Source organism: Rousettus aegyptiacus, unplaced genomic scaffold, assembly GCF_014176215.1.
Source record: "Rousettus aegyptiacus isolate mRouAeg1 unplaced genomic scaffold, mRouAeg1.p scaffold_m13_p_2, whole genome shotgun sequence".
In the NCBI taxonomy this organism is placed as follows: domain Eukaryota; kingdom Metazoa; phylum Chordata; class Mammalia; order Chiroptera; family Pteropodidae; genus Rousettus; species Rousettus aegyptiacus.
Genome location: NW_023416295.1, coordinates 98,350,835 through 98,370,246, shown reverse-complemented (window position 1 = coordinate 98,370,246; position 19,412 = coordinate 98,350,835). Strand labels below are relative to the sequence as shown.

At 34.1% G+C, this 19,412-nt stretch overlaps 1 protein-coding gene and 1 pseudogene across 5 annotated transcripts in view; one reads left to right on the top strand and one right to left on the bottom strand.

Moving 5' to 3' along the window:
- Nucleotides 1-19,412, bottom strand: part of CEP83 (centrosomal protein 83) — a 94,127-nt gene that overhangs the window by 69,765 nt on the left and 4,950 nt on the right. The window contains exon 2 of one of the 5 annotated variants that reach the window (XM_036236506.1): nt 12,646-12,696. The exons of 2 other annotated variants lie outside the window; for them this stretch is intronic. The gene's annotated coding sequence lies outside the window, so the exon portion shown is untranslated. Of the gene's footprint in view, nt 1-125; nt 7,534-10,624; nt 10,644-12,645; nt 12,697-19,412 lie in introns of those variants that run through there. 2 more of the 5 variants (XM_036236508.1, XM_036236507.1) reach the window with 2 other exon arrangements.
- Nucleotides 19,217-19,335, top strand: LOC118614003 (annotated as a pseudogene).

Genomic DNA, 19,412 nt, shown 5'->3' with positions numbered 1-19,412 from the left:
ATCAGTGAACTCCTTCAGTGTTACATATTTTTTATCACTTATTGTTCTCATTTCTATAATAAAACCCAATTTTCAGATTTTCAATTGTTCATAAAACAAAATTGAAGAATAAAGTTGAATCATACCTTAACGAATTTTCTTTACTTCCTTGCAAAGTTTCTGTGACCATCAAGGTCACATCTTCAGGTAGTAACCTAACTAGAAGTACTGACTTTTCCAGTTTAGGTACTCCTGGATTCACAAAGCCCAGGTGTTTCCTGAAGCTACTGGGGTAAACGTCAAGGGTAGATCCTGGTACAAAATCCATACCCTGAAATCAAGGGAAAAGCCACCTGGAACTTGGTAAATGGGGAGGGAGAATTGTAGTCTTCACAAAGATGACCTTGAGGAAGTAATTATATCTTTGATTAATGCTACAACAGGTCTTTTGTTTGACACAAGGTGAAGTGCCCTCAGGTGCAGATTCAGATGAGAAATTAGTCAATGCATAAGTATCGATCACCTCCTACATATTATGCTCTGCGCCAAGAACAGGAAACTAAATCACCTCAGCTATCCCTGAAAGCACTGACCTAATATTATGAAAGTAATTAAATGTTCATTTTATTGAAAAGTTAAAAATCATATCACTGAGTTCTTATTGTAAATAATTTAAAACATCTTAAACGAAATGAATCTGTCACCTTTAACTTCATTAATCTGTCTCAAAACTAGTGTGTGTGTGTGTGTGTGTGTGTGTGTGTGTGTGTGTGTGTGTTTCTCTCAGAGCATCTCCCTCAGTCATGGGTTATCATGAATTACCTCTACTTACTACAAGAAAAGATCTTTAGCTTACATACGACCACCATTAAATTACTCAGTCTTGCTTGAAATATACCATACCTGATAAACTAATGTGATGTCTGAATATTACATTAGAAGAATTTCAAACTAAAGTTGGGGTTTCTACGGTTTCCTACTGTATTTTAATAGAGGGGAAAAAGTCTTCCACGAATACTTGTGTTAGACCTTACTCCTATGTTAACTGTTGCACCAGCGCTGAACCTGTGCAAATGCAGAGCACACTGCTTGCAGCAGCTGCTACAACCTTATTCTGTCAAAAGTACACAAATGAATTGGATCATAAAACTTACATTTAATTCTCATTCTGCTCCTTGATTCAAATGAATTTTTAAAAGATAAAAACATGTAATAAACCTACCTCATAGTTTTTAATAATACCACCACAAGGCATATAGGGTTTAATTTTAATTAGCTAAAAGCTTAAAACTATCTTAGAAAAATCCAGAGCTACCCTTTTAGTTCCACTACTAGGAAAAGGTTTCTAAGCTAAAAAGAATATTTCTTTTTTATTTTAGTTAAATTGATAGTAAAGTAAATATTCTCATTGACACTTACTTTAAAATAGGTTAAGTCCTCAAAGAAATAAAATTTACTAAGGAAGGCCTAAACATTTCTGTAAAAATAAAGTTAAAATGATTTATCACCTTCCTTTTTGGTACTAAAATCTACTAGAAGTACTTTTCAAGACTTCACTAATTTCAAGATATCCTTTTCTCAATTACCACCACCATTACCTCATGCCTAATTCTAGCTCCAGTGCAAACATGTGTATTGCCCCCTTGTATTTTCCCAAACCAGGAGGATTTCTCCTGTTGCAAGATGATGTTTACAATTTCATTACCTTTTTAGATGTTAATTTCAGTGACTAATAAATCTAGAATACACTATCACCAATAACTATCACACCCAAACACATATACTTCCTCCAACACACACACACAAAATTAACATTGTTAATTTGCACGTGTACACACAAAAATCAATATTAACCTTTCTGGAAAGTTACCTGTTATCAAAAGGTGAATATGCTTATCCCCTGGCCCAATTCTAGGAACTTATTCTAGGAAAATAGCTGGTTGAGTACCCAAAAACAATTAATAAGAATTTTCTTTGCAACATTGTTTTTAATTTAAAAAAGCCAAATCAGAAACAACCTAAACTTCCATAAATGAAGGTACATCTATACTATGCATTAAAAATGACAAATTATATTGGTCCCCACTGTCTCAACAGCAGGATGAAGATTATGAATGATACTCATGAATTATGAAGATAAAGCACACATAATTACACATAGTTAAATAATATGTACCAAGTTGATAATAGTAACTTCTGAAGTAATAACAATGAGGAGACACCCCACAGGGTAATTTGCACCTTTTACTTTCATCTTTTTATTGTTAAATTTTCTTTTTAATAATTACAAAAATGTTTGAAATAATGAACAATTCTACACTCAATCTATATTCAAATTATCTTAAACCAAATTCATCATCCTTGCTTACAATGCCCCTTTAAACGGACTTTTCAGCTTCTGGTACTGATACTCATATAAGGCTACCATTCATCCACACTTAACAGCCCGAAGCCAAATATTTTTCTTTAAAATTTATTCCATTCTCTCCATTCCTAGCTAACCACAAAAAGTTAGGCTCTTATAACCTCTTAACTAGTCCATTATTAGAGCTTTATGTTATCTCTGCTTCCAATATTTTCTCTTTCTGGCCTACTCCACAAAGTACTGCCAGATTAACATTCAGAAATTTTGATTTGACTTCTCGCTCTCACTCAAAAGCTCCTATATGTAAAACGAAGTCTAAACATGCCAGCATTTCAAGGCTCTACACAATCAGCCCCAATCCACCTTGTTTAGTCTCATTTCCTACCATCTGCTAAAAATCTCCTACTCCAGCTTATATCCATGCACATCATGCCTTTGTTTATGCAGTTTTGGTTTTGATTTACGAATCCTACTAATGACAAAAGACGACAATGTGGACAATAATCGCAAACTGTTCTCTATTTCTGTGATGATTAGATAAGAACAGACTTAAACACAATAATTAAGGTTTGATATTGGAAAGAACTTCTTGCCTCAAATTTAAAGTTATAAGCCACTGGGTTGCATTTGCCAATAGTCTTTTTCAGAATTTTTTCCTCTAGAAATACTTAAGAATCATAGAAAACTATCTGCCCATTTGTGTGAGTCTTACCAAGGTCAGAATAAATTTTATGTCTGTTTTTAAGTATTCTGCACACATCACATTCAGTTCTCCAGCTTAGAAGTAATCAAATTATCAATAATAATCTTGGAAAATCTAGTTATAACAGTCCTCCAAATAGATATCTAGTGTCTTCAACAGAAAGGCCTCAGGAAACTCAGTTCTTTCTCTGACCTTCAAAAGTGGTTCCACCATTATACAGGCAAGGTTACAAAGAAAGAACTTCTATTTTTAATATTAATTATATAAGGAAGCTTTTTAGCTAAAAAGAGAAAACCTTGACTCAATTACCTTAATTAAGCACTGAGAAAAATGTATTATCTATTTCTTATCTCAAGAAATCTGAAGACAGTCTTCTATTTCAGCTAATAGAGGACTAGGTAATTTGGATCAAGCCTTATGTTAAGAGCAATAAAAGCTGGATGTTACAGAGTGTTTCTTAGGAGTTAAGAGTAATTCAGAAGAAAGATATTAGGCTAGGCCTCAAATTGTTCTAAAAAACAATTTTACAAATAAAAACACACACGTGCGTCCATAAGAAGATAAAGCAACATGAATTAAGGTCACAAGGAACAACAAATGAACAAGAGTCTAACTATTAAAGTTACCAGACAATGACTCTGAAAGGATTTTTTTAACATATTATTGTGTACAAGGCCATAGAAAACAAGGTTGGAAATTTTTTGAGAGAATTAGAAACCGTAAAAATAATTCGATGGAAACTGCAAATGAAAAATATAAAAATAATTCGATGGAAAACTGCAAATGAAAAATATAACTAAAATTAAGAGCTCAATGAGTGGGTATAACAGCCTCGATTAGACACTGTTTAAGAAAAAATTGGTAGATAGGTTAAAAAAAATATATTCAAGACAAAGTAGAAAGAAACACAGATAGAAAATACAGAAAAGAAAGAAATAGAGAGAATAAAGTTAAAAATGTTATTCAAACAGAATAGAACAGAATCAATATCTGCAAAAAAAGGGGCAGGGGGTGGACAACTTCCCCAAACTGAAAAAAGATATTAATTCTCAGATTCAAAAAGTCCCACAAACCCCAAGCACATAAATAAAAAGAAATTCATACATTCAGATGGATAAAAAACAAAAGCTATAAGAAAATCTTAAAATCTGCCAGAAAAAGAGACAAAGTGCCTTCAAATAAACAACAGAAACACAGGACTGATGTCAATAATGTAATATTACCTTTACAGTTTTAAAGGAAAATAACTGCCAAACATTCTATAAATACAATATTAAGACAGATTTATTTTATCTTTCAAGAGTGATGGTAAAGTAAAAACACTTTCAGACAAACAAAACAAATTCATCACAGAAGATGCACACTAGAAGAAACAGTAAAGTCCTTCATATACAAGAAAAATTCTTAGATGTAAACCGGACAATGCAGAAATAAAGATAAATGAAAAACATAAACGTGTGCATAATTCTAATTGAATATTGACTGCATAAAATAATATCTTGTGGGATTTTAACATACATAAAGTACATGATATAAAAATGATATACAAATCAGTAGCAGTAGAATTGTAAGTACAGAGTCCTTGCTCTTTATGAGAAAAGGCTAATATTAATTGATAAAAGTATCAAGTAATAAAGTATCAATTAATATTATTTTGATAAATCAATAAGCTCTAGGAAAGGGGTTGGCAAACTATAGCCCATTGGCCAAATTTGGCCTGCAGCTCTTTTTGTATGGCCCAAAGCTAAGAATGTTATCTCCCTAAGTTTTTTTAAAAAACAAAGAATGAACATCAATGCAAAAATCCACAATAAAACTTTAGCAAATCCAATCCAACAGTGTGTGAAAAGAATGATATACCCCAACCAAGCAGGATTTACTCCAGGCATGCAAGGCCCATGCAACATTCAAAAATCAATTAATGTAATCCACTGCATCAAGAGGCTAAAGCAGAAAAATCACATGGTTATATCAGCAGATGCAGAAAAAGCATTTGACAAAACCCAACACCCATTCACGATAAAAACTTACAACAAACTGGGTATAGTGGGAACCTTCCTCAATTTGATAAAGATTTTTATCAAAAATTTTCCTTAATTTTTGCTATACGAAAAAAATCTACAGCAGATTGACTTAATGGTGAGAAAATAAAAGCTTTCCCAATAAAAATCAAGCAAGGATATCTATCACTCCTTTTCAATATCATACTGGACGGAAGACAAAATATGTACAAGATTTATCTGAGGAAAATTACAAAACTTTGATGAAAGAAATCAAAGAGGGACTGAATAAATGGAAAGATATTCTATGTTCATTGATAGGAAGACTCAATATTGCCAAGATATCAGTTCTTCCCAACTTGATCTACAGATTCCATAAAATCCCAACATACTGTTTTGTACACATCAACAAACTGATTCTAAAGGTTACATGGAGAGGCAAAAGACTTAGAAGAACCAACACAATACTAAAGAAGAACATAGTTAGAGGACTAACAATACCTGACTTTAAGTTACTGTAAGACAATGGTAAATAAGACAGTGGGGTATTGGCAAAAGAACAAACAAATAGATCCATGAAACAGAATACAGTCTAGAAATAGACTAGCACAAATACAGTCAACTGAAATACAGGCAACTGATCTTTGACAAAGGAACGCATGCAAAAAAAAAAAAAAAAAGCATGCACATGCACATGCAAAAATAAGAATATCTAGACACAGATCTTAAACGTTTCACAAAAGTTAGTTCAAAATAGATCATACACCTATATGTAAAATGCAATATTATCGAACTCCTGGAAGATAATACAGGAGAAAATCTAGACAACTTTGGGTATGGTGATGAAGAAATAATTGATGTTAGACTTCATTAAAATTAAAAATTTCTGCTATATAAAAGATAATGTCAAAAGGCTAAGAGAAACCATAGACTAGGAGAAAATATTTGGAAAAGACATATGTGATAAAGCACTGTCATCCAAAATATGTTAAAAAATATATTAAAAAACTCGACAATAAGAAAACAAACAATTGGATTAAAAAATGAGCCGAAGACCTTAACAGACATTTCATCAAAGAAGATATACAAATGGCAAATGAGCATATAAAAAAGATGTTCAACATCAGATGTCATTAGGGAATTGCTAATTAAAGCAATGAAATATGACTCCACACCTATTAGAATGGACCAAATCCCAAACACTGACAATATAATGCGTTTGAGGATGCAGAGCAACAGATATTCTAACTCATTACTCTCACCTATGATCTGGCAACCCCTGGTATTTAACCAAGTGAGCTGAAAATTTACATATATGCAAAAACCTGCACTCAAGTGTTTCCAGCAGCTTTACTCCTTATACGCAACCAAGATGTTCTTCAGTAGGTGAATGGATAAATAAACTGTTGTAAATCCAGGCAATAAAGTATTACTCAACTCTAAGACGAAATGAGCTATCAAGCCATAAAAAGATACAGAGGAAACTTAAGTGCAAATCACTTGAGTAAAAGAAGCCAATCTAAAAAGGTTATGTACTGTATGATATAAAGGTATATGACATTCTGGAAACAGTAACATTAAAAAGATCAGTGGCTGCCAGGGGTTAGGAGAAAAGAAGGGATGAATAGGCAGAGCACAGAGGGTTTTTAGAACAGTGAAACTATTCCTTAAGATACTATAATTATAAAATACATGCCAAAATACATTTATCAAAACCCACAGAATGTAAAACACCAAGCATGAATTCTAATGTAAAATATGGATTATCAGTCATAATGGTATGTAGAAGTACGGTCATCAATTGTAACAAATGTACCACTCTACTGCAGGATGTTAAAAATGGGAGAGGCTATGCATGTGTGGGGTCCAGCAAGGGGTATATGGTAATCCTCTGTACTTTCTGCTCAGTTTTGATATAAATCTAAAACAGCTCTAAAAAAGAAAAGGAAGGGAGGGAGGGTAGAAAGGAGGAAAGACTACATGACAGAAACCACACGAGGCCTGAGAACCTAAAATATTTGCTATCTGACTTTTCAAACTAAAAGCCTACTGAACATTTCTCTAGGATAACCATTACAGAATGCTAAAAAGATGGAAAAATTAAAATTACTCAAACACTCTGAAATAGGGTTTCTCAACCTCTGTACTACTGACATTTTAAACCAGAGAGTTCTTTGTTGTGGGGGGCTATCCTATATTTTGTAGGACATTAAGTGACATGCCTAGTCTCTACCCATTAGATGCTAGTAGCAACACTACCCCAGGTGTGAAGAACAAAAGGTCTCCATTTTGCCATAAGTACCCTAGGGGGCAAAAACCACCCAATCTTTGAGAACCACCATTCATTCCCCTGAAAACTGGACTAAATGAAAGCAAGCAGAGAGATAAGAGGAAACACGAAACAAGTAGAAAACAGAAAATAGTAATATAGTAAATTTAGACTAACTTATCAGTAAGTATACAAATACTATAAACAAGAGAAATTTAAAGAAAAAAACATAACCCAAAAATATGGCTTTTTTACAAGGCATTTTTAAAACGTAAGAACAGAAAGGTTAAAAAAAAAAAGATAATGTAAACATTAATCGAATGAGAAATTTTAAGTCTCTATAATTATACAATTACATTGTATAACATATATACAATTGAACTATATGTATACTATATAACCTCATTAATAAAGTAGATTTTAAGACAAAAAAATACTAGAGATGAAGAGAGACATTCATAATAAAACGTTAGCTATATCAGAAAGAACTCACAATTTCAATTTATATATACCAAATAGGTAAAGCAGAAGTCAGAACTACAAGGAAATACAGACAAATTCACAATCACAGGGGAATTTAACCACTATTCTTAGTAACTAATAGAACAAACATAAAAAAATAATAATATCGACAACTTAAACAACACACTGAACCTGAACTAAACTTACATATAGAGAAAACTATCCAATAAATTATAGAATACACATTTCTTATAAAGTACATATGCAACTTTTATAAATATCAACCACATGCTAGGTCTAAAAAAATTTTCAAAAATTTTAAAAGATCAAAATTATACAGAATATGTTTCCTGACCATAGTGCAACTAAACTAAACTCAATACAGAAAGGTAAACTGGAAAAGCTACATATGCTTTCATTTGGGTAGAGGAGTAAATATATGAGTAGAACTGCTGGATATGTTTACTTGTATAAGAAACCGATAAATCTTTTTCCAAAGTGGTGATACTATTTTTCGTTTCAAGAAACAACATATGACATTTCTGTTTGCTCCACATTTTTGCCAATATTTGGTGTTGCCAGCTGTTAAAAGACAAACTGAGGCACATTAAAATTTTCAACTCTGTATTTGAGCATGCGTAGATTCCAATCAGGCAGTGCAAACCGAAAGTGGTTAAGGGCACTCCATACACAGGAGCTAAGGGAGAAACTGTGGAAGCAAAGCAAGGAAACTGACTGGCTATTCCTTAAGGAGTTGCCTCATTTGGGAAAGCATACTTGGCTGTGACTGGTTATCCTTAAATTTCATTTTCTTGAATTTGAGTGCACTGATTCTGGCTTAGTCTTTGGTTTTGGTTTACTTAGACTACACCAAGGCATCAGAGCCATCTTAGTCTAATGGCCTTCTTAGGTAACTACTTTAACAGTCTTTTTCATTTTAGTCATTCTAGGGAGTGTAAAGTGATAGTTCATTGTGGTTTTAATTTGCATTTCCCTGAAGCACATTTTCCTGTATTTAATGGCCATTCATAGATCTTAATGTAAAAGATCTTAGCTTTAAGAATAATCACTTTGCAAATGTAAAATGGGATAGCTATTTGTATATGAAAACAAATTTAAAATTTATCTCTGTATAGTGACTACTGGTAACTTCCAGAGCACACAGTTTTCCACCTCCATGTCTTTCGCAAATACTAATTTCCCTGCCCAGAAGGCTTTTTCCATCCATTTGCACTCTGATCTAAAAAATTCTTAGTCAGCCTTCAAAACCTGCCCAGGAATGCATTACTTTCTGCAGGAAGTACCTCCTGACTCTCCCAAACATATAGGTAATTATTTTGTTTTCCATCTAGTATGTTAATAGATGTAATACATGCAGTGTAACTTCCACCAAGGCAATAAATATGTTTTACTCATCTCGACAACCCCAAAACCTAAAACAAACACAGGCTCAAACTTATCAAATGAATATGTTCACCATTCTAATGCTACTTTAGCCTCGATTCACTTATGTCATCCGTATTCAGTAACTGAGGACTTCCAGACTGTATTGGGCTGAATGCTGGTCCTCAAAAAGATATCACTTCCTAACCTCTGCAGCCTGTGACTACTACCTCACAAGGGTGGAGGGGGGTGGAGGGGGGCAGCGGGGGGGTGATTAAACTAAGGCCCTTAAAGAGGAGTTTATCCTGGATTATACTGGCAGACCCTAAATGCAATCACATGTACCCTTTAAGAGAGAGGCAGAGAAGTTTTAAAGACTGAAGAGGAGGCAATGCGAGAAGGCAGAGATTAGATAGATGGAGCCAGCCACAAACCAAGGAATGCCTGGAGCCACAAGAAGCCAGAAGAAGCAAGTAAAGGATTCTTCCCTAAAGCCTTTGACAGCAGCAAGACCCCAGGTATCCGACTTCGGACCTCAGGTCTTCAAACTGTGAATGAATAAATTTTTACTTTAAGCCACGCGGTATGTGGTAGCTGCAAGTAATTAATACACTCACTTTCTCTTCAGTGTTTTTTCATAATTTTATCCAAAGGCAAATTTCTATCACAATTCTAAATTCCTACCATAATCAGGCTTTTCTGATTTCAACCAGTCAATATACAGGAATCGATTACTCACAGAACATCTAAACATGTATCAGGCACACAAACCATATAATAAACAATTCCTATTGTAGAGAGTTGACCAAATAATTCATAATGCAACTTTTAAAAGGTTAAGCACATAGTTCAAACCGTATTAAAGGTTTAAGAGATTATTTTAGTCAGCCTATTAGTCAGTGAGCACTTGTTAGATGATTAGTCTCTTTGACAGGCAGTTTTTGAAAAACTCAGTAAAACCTTTCTCTAAATACTTCATCTTCCTCCCTCTGCAACTATTACTATCACATAACCAAACCCACATGTTCTTCCTACTTCTTTTGACCAGTAGTACCAGCTCTACGGACCTACACGTGACATACTCTTTAACAGAGAAACTGTATTTCTTAAGCAGTAGTATAATGTCTGCCCCCCAAAATGGTAATTCAAAATATTCTAAAAGCACAGCTGCTGATACTCATGGAAAGCTTCCAAAACACATTCCATTAAACAGCACATGCTATGCCTTTGAACATTTCAAAACAATCCTTTAAATATTACATGCCCCCAATGTGAATGTTGTTTTTAAAAACATTAGAAGTCTGGGGAGAACCTGTATCAGGCATTTTCACTTACAAGTAAAAGATTAGAAAAAGAATTTCTTTAAAATCTAGAAAGAATCCTATACTAGTCACCTAAACAGTCTTTGGATGGCCATGCAGGGTGTCTCGTATACAAAAAAAAAAATGTCACAATTTGACAACCTGCCAAACCTGAAGTGCAGCTGGGAGCAGACCCTTCAAAGCCTTGGTAAAGTGCCAGACCTCAGAACTGTGATTGGAGGGGGTGGAGGGTGGGGGGGACCAGGAGGGCAAAGAAACTGTAAAGAAAGAAGACATGTATTAGAGTGGTTAGCAATCAACTACTAAGCACTCTGAATTAAAATGTTATTCTATTCTTATAATTGCACTGTCTGCCTCCTGCACAGTTTACTTCACACAAAAGAATTCTGGAAAGTAGGATATGGTAACCAGTCAACCTCAAGTGCTTAGAAATAAATTATAAAAGTCTCTGAGAAGTTGTGATCTGAACAAGAAAGATGACTGTTGTTCAAACCATATTTCAAATTCATTATAATGTTTCTTAGTGTAGGCTCTATTACATATAACACAGGACTTTCCAAAAGATTTATAAGCACTTAATACCTTTGTGCAAATTGTAGAGCCTTCTTTGCTCACAGTCCCATATTTCTTCTGAAATAGAAAAGGCTACCATATGGCTCCTAACACAAAATGAAGGTTGCCTACTAATCTAAAAACATATCCTGGAAACAATTTGTCTTTTAAATAAATCATGATTTAATTTTATTTCCACAAGATTTGTGTCTTAGTCTGAAAGGCTGGTAAGAGTTCACCTGATATTTTTCCTAGAGTTAACAAAAGCATTCTCTTTGTCATCTTTGAGAATCTGCCAAAAAGTTCAAAATGTTTCAGAGCCAAAGAGGGAGATAAGTCATCCTCAAGACATACAAGTTAATTTTAAAACCATATATGTAAAAAAAAAAAAAAGCAATTAAACAATATGAGTATTTATTGAAAGGTTACTATTTACCGAGTGGTCCATATATACTAAGAGGGCTTTGAAGGAGATATAGAAATACACAGGCCACCCCGTCAAGCAGAATTCTAAGGAAGAGAAGAGCCTGCCCATATTCAGAGTATTATAGACATTTTCTAAGTACCTATTATATGCCAAACACTTTGTGGGGTACAGAAATACAGAAATAAATAAAAGAAAATCCTTGCCCTCAAGGAGTTCACAGTGGTCAGTGAAACATGCATGTTAACCAACTGCATGACTAGACAAGAATAAGAGAAAACTTTCTATTTATTACTTTTGCACTTCAAAAAAATTTTTTACCATGTACATATACTACCTATTCAAAATGATAAATGAACAAGAAAATTTTTAAACTACAAAGCACTATAATATATTTATTAGTACGGGTATAGAGGAGAGAACTAATTCTGCTAGAGAAGCTGTCAGAGAAGACTTCACAAAGACAATCCTGAGCTTAAAAAAAAGGGAGGGGTGATGCACGGAAGAAATATCCAAGTACAAAGGTATGGAAATGAAAGAGAAGAAAGCTGGGGTTGGGGGGGAGTGAGGGTGGTGGTGGAAGGAAGTACACAGAGAACAGATCAGCCTTGAGAGGTATAGAGGGCCTTTAGGGCAATGTACAGAACTCTAAACTTTATCCTGGGGTCTAGGAGAGCCAATGAAAAGTTTTAACCTTGTAGGTAGATTTGACTTCCAAAAAATAACTAGGTTACCCAAGGTGTAGAGAATAGATTGGGGAGGTGGGGTAGAGGGAGGGAGAGGTAGGAGGAAAGAAGATCAAAAGGAGAGGAAAGGAGATCAAAAGTCCAGGAAAGCAATGATGAAGGGCTGAACTAAAATAATGGCAGCAGATAGTCAATAAGGAATAATCTTGAAATGAATTTGGATGCAGAAGTAACAGGAGTTATTAGTTCGATATTGACAAGCCCTCCCTCAAAGAAATAAGTTATTTTAATGTCACTAGTTAAAAGGCCAACCAGGAAATCAGGACAGTTTTTAAAAAGTAAAATGGAATCCAATTAAAGTAGAAGAAAGGCTGTTTCAAAGATTACAATTACTTCAAGCACTAAACCTCCACATGAACAAAGACTCAAGCACAGGGACCTTTACAAAAGCATGTAAGTAAATGCAAATTTTATTACAGTAAAAAATTCTAAATATCTACCTTTCTTTCACAGGGATTTTATCAGCGAAGGGGTAAACACTAAAGCTGGTTCTGTCAGAAAAAAAAAAAAAACATAAAATAAGTATTTTGTTCCTTAAATGTCCACCTGCTGTTACTCCTCCTCATTCTTTCCTTCAAACAATCATCTCTATAGCAACACACTCTTAAGAAATTTGTGGGTGGAAAACATATGTTTTTACAAAAATATGAGAACTCAACAATGTGAGAGCTACTTTATTTTTTCCTTTAATATGAGATACACAATATATCTTAGACAACTATTTAATATGACAGATACAAAAAAATAAACTTAAAAACCCAAGGAAATGTAAAAATTGGTGATGCACACATTTACATAAAAATTCTTTTCATAGGTTACAATGACACCTTGTGGTAAGACTTTTTAAATTATATAAGTTATATTGGAAAATATTTTTACAGTAGAGAGAATAAAACTGGTTTAGCAAACAGAAAAAAACAAAACCACAGTATTAAGGTGGTATGAACATGACAACAATCCAATTGGAAAATTAAGGACAAAAATTCAAGCTTTAAAAAAATGCCACAATATTAGATAGGCAAAAGTACCTTGTAAATATAAAGTATTATACTATTATACTATTCCCTTTACTTGAACTAAAATTATAAGTCTTTTTAAATGATACAGAAAGAAACTACTTTTGTCATCTGGGGCAAAATTTATAATGTTGCCAATCTCTTGAGAATACTGACACATTTTATAAACTATAAAAATATTTTGATGTCATTCCTTTCTTATCAATTAAACAATAGACTGCTTTTTGAAAGCTCACTTTACTCCACTTTGCTTTTACAAAAGCCCTACATTAGTACCTGTTTTCTCTGAGGGGAAAAAAAAAATCCGAACAGGATTTTCACTTTTACAAAAAAGGCAAACAGTGAAAACGGTGGTCAGCATTTGCTCTGCAGCCATTAAGAGGCAGTACACACCCCAAGCAGCGAGAGTGGCACTGCCAAGCTCCGATCTCAGGAACTACACTCAGCATCCAGCATCAAGCTGCTTCTAGCTCTGAACTCTGAACTCTGTCTGTAAGCATTTGTGCACCCCTTAGCAAGAGGTACCGTGAGATGATCGATTCTTCTTACAACATTTTGACTTATGAAAGGTTTTATAACACTCTATTTTAAGATAGCGGGGGAAACATGAACCACTTTAAATATTTCAAGCTTGATTTATCCAATAATTAAAAGAATAATTTATAATTTTCTTTCATTGAGTTTACTATGTTTACTAAACTATACTAAAGATCAGTAAATATATATTAACAATGCAGTTTGCACACAGTCACCTTTGTGAACCTCTAAAAATTCTCTCCGCATTTACAACACCACGATGGCCTCCTACCTCACTAACTCCTCACTCTCTCTTAATTGTTCCCTTTCTCCCACTCACCATGATAAATCTCTGGTCCATTGTTCTACCTCTGTAAGAAAAGTAAAGTTGCCTCTTTGGACCCAGAGGAAGAAGATACCTACAAAGGAAGAGCCTGGTGGCTAACTGGGATCAAATTTTAAAAAGCAAAGCCTAGCAGCCATTTCTACACAGGGGCTTCACACAAACCACATTTCAGGGAGAAGCCTGCATGCACTAAACTACCTGCCTGCACTGTGTTCTTGCCATCTGAGCTAGCCCTTCCTTATAAAGGAGTTCCCAGAATAGTATTTCAACCAATAGGACTGAGGCTTTTCCCATCCAATCAAAGTTGTGCAGCTATATCCCACCCCCCCACACACCCTCGCTGGCATCTTCCCTGACCAATCAGAACAGCACCTTTTTTGGACCAAGCAACAGACCAATCAAACTGCGAAGATTTGCATGAGAACGGACCAGTCAGGGACTTGTGCCTCTATAAATCAGCTCCCCTCTGGCTCAGAAAGTGCACTTTACCCTTTCCACCAAAGACTGAAGACTGTATCCCTTGCTGGAGCTAAAACACTGAGGGTGTCTTGCCAGAGCAGAAAAGCTCAGGGAGTGTGGAGCAGACTAGACTGGAGCAAGTGGAGGAAAGCAGAGCTGTCTAGCCAGAGAGGGGCCTGGTCTCAGGGCTGCTCCACTGCCATGCTGCTTCATAACTGAGCTATGATATTACGGAGCTGTTCCACAGCCTGTGCTGTATCACAAGTGAGCTTTTTGCATGGAATAAAGTTTTCTTTGTTACCACATCCCTGGGAATTCCTGTTGGTATTAAAATGATGCCAACAACCAGACTGACACCTTTCTCATAGCTTCATTTATTACATCTGAATGACACTCAAATTTACACCAACATTCCTAACCTCTCTCCCAACTCATAAGTACCATTCTATTCATATGTCCCATCTACAAAAGAAGCTCAATATAACAAGAATTAAATTCATTAACTTCAAATTTTCTACCTTCTTCCTTGTAAAAAAATCAATTATCACTATCGTCCTCTTATTTCTTGGCACACAACTCATCCCTCAACTCCTATTATTAATAAATTATTAACCCTGCTGATTCTTCTTCATCTATCTGCTTATTTCAACCAATTCTTCTCCAAAGGAGGGGGAGAAGCCTCACCTTTCCCCATCAGATAACATATAAATATAGAAGATGAAACTTGAAGGTCAAGCCTCCACTTCAGAAAATTACCCAGAAGTCCTCAAATTCTATTCCCTTCCCTATTTGTTTATGCAATAAATAGTCAAAATATACTCAAACAAAAATATTTGGCTGTTGTCAGCCTCAAATCCATATTCTACAGAACTACCAAATCTGACACCACTTAAAACTCTCTTATCAATAACTTCCTTTTAGCTAGTTCTCAATTTTAGTAATTGAGCTTTTTTTCAAATCTTATAGAATTCCAACATTTAGAACAATGTCATTTTATTCATTTATAATAACAAAAATTTCAATTCCTAAGATTTTAAAGATACATTATTAGATCTTTCATTCCACATCAGTTAATATGTTTGTTGGCAGCCTCTAAATATCTGGCTTATAGCACATTTTGATATATGTATCTTAGATTGTGGCTTTTGGAAGTTAAAGATGTAGTTAAACAAAATACAAGTTAAATCTTCACAGAATCCTGAAGTACTTTCCACTCAGTTTTGAAGAATTGGCCAATAAAGGTCAAACTGTTCAGTCTGTACTCTCTCTACCCTTCCATTCTCATCTCTCACAACTCCCTGAAATGTACTTATGCCCTACCAACATTACATTACTCATAGTTCATTGAACACATCATACTTTTTGCCTCATGCTGACCTCTCTACCTAATGCAATCTTCTAATCTCACCCTTCACTCATTTTTATAGTCAACTCAGTTATTACTTCATTCTGAAAGTCTTCCTTGGATGCTTCCCTTTTTCCTTTCCCCAATCCATTCTGAGTTAAGTGTCCTGGTGAGCTCTTCCACAATGCCACATAGTTATCTATATCAATGTATTTACTTCACCATGTTATAATCAGCTATTTGTATGCCAATCTCCTTCACTAGGCTAAGACCTCCTTGAGATAAAAGATTATGTTCTAATAATCTTTATACCCCAAAACCCTACACAATAATTGGAACATGTCGGGTAGTCAATAAACACTTGTTGAATGAATGGTAATCTGTTTCTCTCACTTATCAAAAAGATAGAGAAAGCAAGAAATTGCAGAGCTTGGGATTCCCAAACCCCATACACTTTATAATTTTAACTTTGAAGAAAACTAGAAATTTTAACTCAACAGGTACATTTGAAGGGAGTAATAAATGACTAATTTTACGCAAAGGATTAGGAGTAATGTAAAATAAGTATGGGACAACGTTTATCCTCCTGAGAGAAAAATTCCACATATAAACCAAAAAACGGACCTCCCACTTCCAACATGAGGGCATGAGCAAGTCGACAAATCCTCTCCAAAAAACAGCCAAAACTGCAGAATATTCTTTTTTAACACACATTCTTCACAGCACATCATATGCTGGGCCACAAAATAAATCTCGATGAATTAAAATACACTGAAATCATTAAAATTACATCGATCAAAATGGAATTAGAGATCTATAACAGAAAGAAATCTGGAAACACTCCCAAATATTCATAAATTCAACAACATCTAAATAACCCACGGTCAAAGGAAGGAGACACAAGGAAATTTTAAATATATTTTGAATTGAATGAAAACAAAAACAGCACATCAAAATTTACAAAATGCAGTTAATGCTGTGCTTAGGGGAAATTTACAGCTCTAAACACATATCAGAACAAAAGGTTTCAAATAAATTATCTTAAGCCCAAAGTAAACAGAAGAAAAAGTAATATTAGGGTGGGAATCAATAAAATAGAAAAATAGAAAAAAAATCAATGAAATAAAGATATTTCTTTGAAAAGATCAACAAAGTTGACAAACTCTTAGCTAGATTCACCCAGAAAATAAGAGAGACAAATTACCAAAATAAAGAAGAGGGGATATCATTACCAACCTTACAGTAATTTAAAAAACTATTTAAAAAATATTAACTTTATGTCAAGAAATTAGATGACTTACATGAAATGGACTAATTCCTTTACACAAGGAAAAAAGAAAATCTGTTAAGAACTGTATGTAACAAGTGAGGAAACTTTGTTATTAAAAATATTCCCACAGTGAAATTTATCTCAGGAATACAAGGTTGGCTTCACCTCTGAAAATCAATTAATGTAACATACCATATTTACAGAATAAAGAATGAAAACCATATGATCATTTCGGTGGATGCAGGGGGGAAAATCTGACAAAATCCAACACCCATTCATGATTAAAATCTCAACAGTAAGGAACAGAGAAAACTTCCTCAAACCTAATAAAGGATATCTATAAAAAACATACAGCTAACATCATTCTTAATAATGAAAATCTGCATACTTTTTCTCTAAGACCAGAAGTAATGAACGCACTCTAAACACTTCTATTCGGCATCTTAATGGAGGCTCCAGCCTCCATTAATGATGGGATTGATGGGATATATTAACATTCGGATTGGAAAGCAAGAGAATTGTTTTATCCACAGACATCATAATTTATGCAGAAGCAATATACAAAAATTCACTGTATTTCTATATGCCAGCAATGAACACTCTAAAAATCAAATTATAATAATTCCAGTCCCAATAGCATCAAAACTTATCAAATTCTTAGGAATAAACTTAAGTGCAAAACTTATATACTGAAAACTAAGAACATTGTTGAGAGAAATTAAAGATTTAAATAATGGAGAGACATTACAAGTTCATGGGTTGGAAGACTCAATTTTAAGTTAGTGATTCTTCCCACCTTGATCTATGGATTCAGAGCAAATCCTATCAAATCCCAGCAATTTTTTTTTGTAGAAACTGAAAAGTTGATCCTAAATTTTATATGTAAACAGAACAGATCTAGAATTACTTTTGAAAGAGTTGGAGGATTTGTACTACCCATTTTGAAACTTACTATAACACACAGTAATCAAGAGAGAGTAGTATTGGAGTAGACAGGAATATATATAAATGGACCAGAATTGAGATTCTAGAAATCCTTGTATTATAAGCAACAGATTTTTTTTTTTTTTAACTAGGGTGCCAATACAATTTTAAGAGAAAAAAAGTCACCTATGTACATTCCTTTGACATAAATTAAAAAAAAAAAAAGACCTTATCTTACACCATACACAAAAGTTAATTCAACATGGATCCTAGATCTAAATGGAGCTAAAAGAAAAGGCAAGAGAAAATCTTTGTGACTTTGGATTAGCCAAAAGTCTTTACACAGAACATAAGCCATAAAAGAAAAAAATGACGAATAAGACTATTAAAAATATCTGCACTTCAAAGACATCGGTAAGAATAAGAAAACAAGCCACAGACTAGGAGAAAATCTTTATAAATACTTCTCTAATAAGACATTATGATAGACTATATAAAGACTCTAATAAAATATATAAAGAACTTTTACAACTTAGTAAGACAAAAACCCGGCTAAAAAAATGGGCAAAAGACTTGAGTAGACAGTCCACCAAAGACGACTTATAAATGATTAATAAGCAAATGCGAAGCTCAATATCATTTGTGTTTAGAGAAATGCAAATTAAAATCATAATGAGATACTACTAGACACCCAGTAGAACAGTTATAATCAAAAAGACATATGATACCAAGTGTTGACAAGGATGTGGAGAAACTGGAACCCTTCTACTTTTCTGGTAGGAATGTAATTGATACAGTCAATTTTTAGAACATTTTGAAAGTTTCTTAAAAGGTTAAAAACAAATTCTGAACTATTTTCACTCACAACAGTTCTAACACCAAATGTATGGTTTTCCTAACACCAATGAATTCTCCAACTCTTTGTACACACAAATTTAGTTAGTGCCTAAAATTTAATTCTGGTACTACCCATAATTTGTGCAGACCCTACACAGGAAGGGTTTAGTTGCTCAAGACTGTCCCTACTTCAGATACCAGTAACAACTCCCAATACCTGTCATAGTGCAAGCCACATAAGAGGCACTCGAATGTTGACTAAACCAATGAAAAAATTTTTCTTTAAATTAGAAGCATACACTACGGCCATGCCACCCTGAATGTGCCTGATCTTGTCTGATCTCAGAAGCTAAGCAGAGTCGGGCCTGGTTAGTACTTGGACGGGAGACCACCTCAGAATATCAAGTGCTATAGGCGTAGGTAAATAGATTAGATAGATAGATAGATAGATAGATAGATAGATAGATAGATAGATAGATAGACAGACAGACAGA